We start from the raw sequence: 5,402 nt of genomic DNA on the forward strand, positions 1-5,402 counted from the left end.
ACAATTGAATATGATTCCTATCTTGTTCCCTTTTGATTAGACAGAAATATACTCTTACTTTCCTCTAATCCAGGCCTGTTCAATTTGAGCTCCTGAGCCAAAACACAAAGCCATCGACGTAAAAAGCAAAAAATTCAATATGGGTAAGATTTTGCAGACTGTAAAGTGTTGATACGCATCTAAGTAATGGTTATCAACACTTTATAGTTCCTAAAATCTTACATTGAACTTTTTTACGTCGATGGCTTTGTGTTTTGGCTCAGGAGCTCAAATTGAACAGGCCTGGATTAGAGGAAAGTAAGAGTATATTTCTGTCTAATCAAAAGGGAACAAGATAGGAATCATATTCAATTGTCATCTCATTTCCAAAGCTTCTTATCATCATTTCTTTTTGATTATCATATTTATAACACTAAGGATTAAGACAATCTCTCTTTCCTAGGTCGTTTTACGTGTTGCATGGAATCTGGACTGAGAATCTATAATGTCGACCCATTGGTTGAGAAGGCGCATTTTGATAATGATTTAATGGGAAGTATCTCCATGGCCGAGATGCTCTGGAGAACAAATGTGATTGCCGTGGTAGGTGGTGGGAATCGTGCTAAATTTGCTGATAATACTGTTCTGATTTACGACGATCTATTGAAAAAGTTCGTCATGGAAGTCACCTTTATCAGTATCATTAAAGCGGTCAGATTGTGAAGGAATAAGTGGATTCCTCTTTTGTTCTCTCATTGTAAATTCTTGTATGTTATACATCTGCTCTATAGAAAGATATTCTTATGTTGTAGAATGATAGTGACACTGCAGCGAGAGATACATGTCTTTTCGTTTCCTACGCCTGTTCGAAGGTTGTTAACACTTGAAACTAGAGACAATCCAACAGACTTGGTAGAAATAGCGACAGCGCAAAGGCAATTGCTGGCCTTTCCTGGCCACAAACTTGGTAGTGTACAATTGGTGGATCTTGGAGCTACCGAGGCTGATAGTTCCAGTGTACCTGTTACTCTTTCAGCACATCAAGTATTTCTTCTTGCTACTTGCATTTTTCAACATTATAAAAATTTACATGGCTCAATTACTTTAGAATTTATTTTTAATTTTTATTTATATTACAATTACTGAAGTACTAAGCTATCCAATATCCCAATTGGTATTTTAATAAAGCAAGATATGTTTTATTATTTTATTTATTGTGTCCATATATGCTACAATAACAACAGGGTGCACTGGCATGTTAATGGAAATTAATGGGACCATAATCGCGACTACATCTGTTCAGGAAACTTTAATTAGAGTGTGGGATTCTGTGCGCAGAAGTTTATTAGTTGAATTAAGATGCTGATCCTGCTACTCCCTATTGGTTAGTATACAAGATTAATATCTAATGTTATAGCACTTTGCCATAGTGCAATTAATTTTTTTCAGTTTTTTAATGATTCTTAATATTTTTTTTTCATTTAGCATAACATTCAATAGAGATTCGGAATTCTTGTGTGTTTCGAGCGATAAAGGAACAGTTCATATATTTGCTCTGAAAAATACGAGTTTGAATCGACGATCCACGCGCGCGCGCGTATGTAGATTATATCGTTTTTTAAGTAAAGGCTGTGTTCAGTAGAAAAAGCAGCTTTATAACTATTTTAAAACTGTTCTTTAATATGATTACTTAATATATTTAGATCCATGAGGAATATTTAGATACATGATTAGTATTTGCATTTAAATCACGTTAAAGAATCTTAAGCGTTATCAGACTAGAGATTGAGATTGAATTAAAATTTAATTAATCAGAAGAAAGAGAAAATCAATCTCAAGTTTAGTGAACTTTGCTTTGATTGATTAAATTCCAAACTAATCTTAATCTCTAGTTTAATCACGGCTTTACATCAGTTGTAATGCTACCTTTCTATTTAATGTAGCCAAACAACTTTTCATATATTGTTATCTCATTTATCTTAGCTTTTCAAATATGGGGTTCTTGGGCAATTACGTCGAGAGTCAGTGGGCATTAGCTACCTTCACAGTACCTCCAGAATGCGCTTGCGTTTGTGCATTTGGGACACACAATTCTGTGATAGGTACTGTATTTATTTTGCGAAAAATGTCGCTGATACACTCTGTTTCTTTCTTTATATTTTTATTTTTTTTTTGTAATTTCAGCTGTATGTATGGACGGAACGTTTCACAAATACGTCTTCGCGGAAGGCAATTGCAATCGACAAGCATTCGACGTCTTCCTCGACATGTGTGATAACGACGATTTTTAATATGAGGCCTATTACGTATGCATGTGCGTATAGTTATATAAGGCTATATACTTGCAACGAAATTTCTAGTCGGTTTACGAACGAAATTTGTTGTATGTGATATAATTGTACAGGTAATCGAATCGCTGATTACGTAGAAAGCGCATAAGTTATGGAAAAATCTGTGTTCCATGGAGTCTTCGAATACAATCTTTTTTTATGACTTATGTACTTTCCATAATTATACAGTTTTAATAAATATGAACAGACATTTATATTATATATTTTGTTTAGTAAATAACCTATTTAACTTTATATCTATATTACCTATCCTTTATAGAATTTTTGGGAATATAAAAAGAAACTGCATAACATCATAACATGTAATTAACATGTCGAATAATTTTATAGGAACTTTCAACAAATTTTACAAATTTAAGTTATGAAGGTCTATCTGAGAAGGCTCGTTCTCTAATTCTTTCTGAAAAAAAAAGTTAATCCAGATAATTAACTGTGCACATTTGATTGTTTATTAATAGTCTGAAGGCAGATATATACTGTATGGTTCAGGATTCAGCATGGGTTGTATCATAGTAACGTAACAGCAAAAACCAAAAAATCCGACGAAACCTCCAACAAATGCACCATACCTCCATCCTTTCAATCGCATAATTCCCAACGGATCTATAAGTACAAAAATCAAATACATTAAAATACATGATTCAATTTAAAGCAAACGGAAACTCTGCTCTAATCATTAGAAACAGGATTATGCCATATATTTTAAGATTTCGTTTACATGGAATTTTTACATATTGTTTAAGTGTTAAGTTTATACATTTTTTTATGTAGACAGTACAAGTAATGTACAATATATAAATTATTATAAATCGAATTACACAGTATAAAAAAAATAATTATGTTTTATGATTGTTAATATGTCTAACTTTAGTACTAATAAATAAAAATATATAATAGAGATAAAAGTTTCAGAGATTACAGTCTAGTGCAAGGATAAAAAAAACAGGCATGGATTGTTTATGATGACACATAAAACATAGTTTACATTGTATACATATAGATGTAGATTATTATTTATATTTTAACGTAAAATGCACATTTCTGATTCAAATATATTTGACTTATTTCAATAATATATTCTTGAACACAGCACACCGAGATTTAATTGTGATAACGTCACTAAAACATCGCATCGGGTCCATCGAGTCTTACCACGAAAATTATTTTGTGTTTAATTGATCATTAAATAATCTCTGATTTTTGTTTTGAGTTTTATTTGCAGTATTGGTAATTACGGAGATGACGGGCGACCTCACCGATTTTAATGAAATTAGGCTCATTCGATGCGTTTTTGCATGAAACGAACGAATCTGGCAGAAATAAGCGTCGCTCTGCCCCGCGAACCGAGATATTTAGCGTTAAAGTTGACGACCGTTCAGGTTAGGAAATCTGTCATACCGACTCGATATAAGCGCTATGAGTATGCCTTTTCATGCTCTCTGATCTTATGCGCATGCGTTTAGCGATTCTTGGGTTCAATAGTGCACGAAATTTAAAATCAAATTAAAAAATGAATTAGTTACTCGTGCAATGTTTCTATTATACATAGTTGTATTCCAAATAAATCATAACATATGTGGACAGTGGAGTGTGTAGACAGTAATGTTTGGGTTCGGGGCGGCTACGCCGCCCCGAACCAAAAAAAAAATAACATATCCTACCCGCTTGGGGCCTAACCGCGTGGAAGTTACCAAACATTACTGTCTACACACTCCACTGTCCACATATGTTATGATTTATTTGGAATACAACTATGTATAATAGAAACATTGCACGAGTAACTAATTCATTTTTTAATTTGATTTTAAATTTCGTGCACTATTGAAAACAAGAATCGCTAAACGCATGCGCATGAGATCAGAGAGCATGAAAAGGCATACTCATAGCGCTTATATCGAATCGGTATGACAGATTTCCTAACCTGAACGGTCGTCAACTTTAACGCTAAATATCTCGGTTCGCGGGGCAGAGCGACGCTTATTTCTGCCAGATTCGTTCGTTTCATGCAAAAACGCATCGAATGAGCCTAATTTCATTAAAATCGGTGAGGTCGCCCGTCATCTCCGTAATTACCGCAGTATTTATAGAAATCGTTAATGTCCCATACTTATTTTCGAGGTTATGTCGCACAATGCCAAATTGTGCCAATAGGTGGCGAAAACTTGTAACTTTGTGTTTCTCGTTAGTACATGTGAATGTATTACTTACTATATAAGCAATATTGGAAGAAACATTGTACTTGCTTCGGCAGTACATATATTAAAATTGGAACGACACTTCCCAGTGAGATCTCCAATTTAACCTCAAACTAATGCGGAGTCTACAATAGAAGTTATAGCGGTCGTAAGATCTTAAATCATAGAAAATTGACCAATCACTGTTGATTATTCTTCTCATATTCGACTGTGATTGGTCAATTTTCTATGACTTGAGACCCTACGACTGCTACTTCTATTGTAGACCCCGCATAAGAGTTTATCCAAAACCAAAGTGAGATTTCTGCTCCCCGAGGAGGACTATTCATTGGATCGAGAGATCCGGTATTTCTGCATGGTACTGTGACTCTATGCTTGAGTCGGAAAACCAATCAAGGGGAAACCTTCGGGCTTTTTAGAGATACGTTTTCCTTTGATAGATGCAAAGTTTTAGTTTTTTGCACTAACATTGACCTTTTTTAAATTTTTGTTGATAATAACAGCTTTTCTGGGTTTGATTTTTTTTTTCAGATGCAGGCTTGACAGACATTTCACGAGATTTCAGACGAGTAATACGCTGGGAGGCTGCACGCTGGGAGCCTTTGTGCTTTGATTTCTGCGCATCCAGAAATATATTTTATATGTAGATTTATTTTAGACATCAATAAAAAAATATCAAAAATATGAAGAAATTATAGAAGTTACTTTCAGTGCATTTGTAAATTTACCTTGATTATGAATGAAGCAGGAAACGTTATGCGACTATTCAAACTGCAATCAATGGCTGCATTCAGCGGACTCAACAGTTGAGTGAGCGTTCGCTGCTATTGACGTATTCTTCTAGATCTAAAATTATGATTGGATGATCTAAAAGAAT

The 5,402-nt window shown here is 34.1% G+C and overlaps 1 pseudogene; it reads left to right on the plus strand.

Annotated features, from left to right (window-relative positions):
• The first annotated feature begins 139 nt into the window (after positions 1 to 139).
• LOC108731848 (WD repeat domain phosphoinositide-interacting protein 4-like) lies at positions 140 to 2,514 on the plus strand (annotated as a pseudogene).
• Positions 2,515 to 5,402: the final 2,888 nt, after the last annotated feature.

Source organism: Mycetomoellerius zeteki, unplaced genomic scaffold (genome assembly GCF_001594055.1).
Source record: "Mycetomoellerius zeteki isolate Tzet28-1 unplaced genomic scaffold, Tzet1.0 scaffold140, whole genome shotgun sequence".
NCBI classification, from domain to species: Eukaryota; Metazoa; Arthropoda; class Insecta; order Hymenoptera; family Formicidae; genus Mycetomoellerius; species Mycetomoellerius zeteki.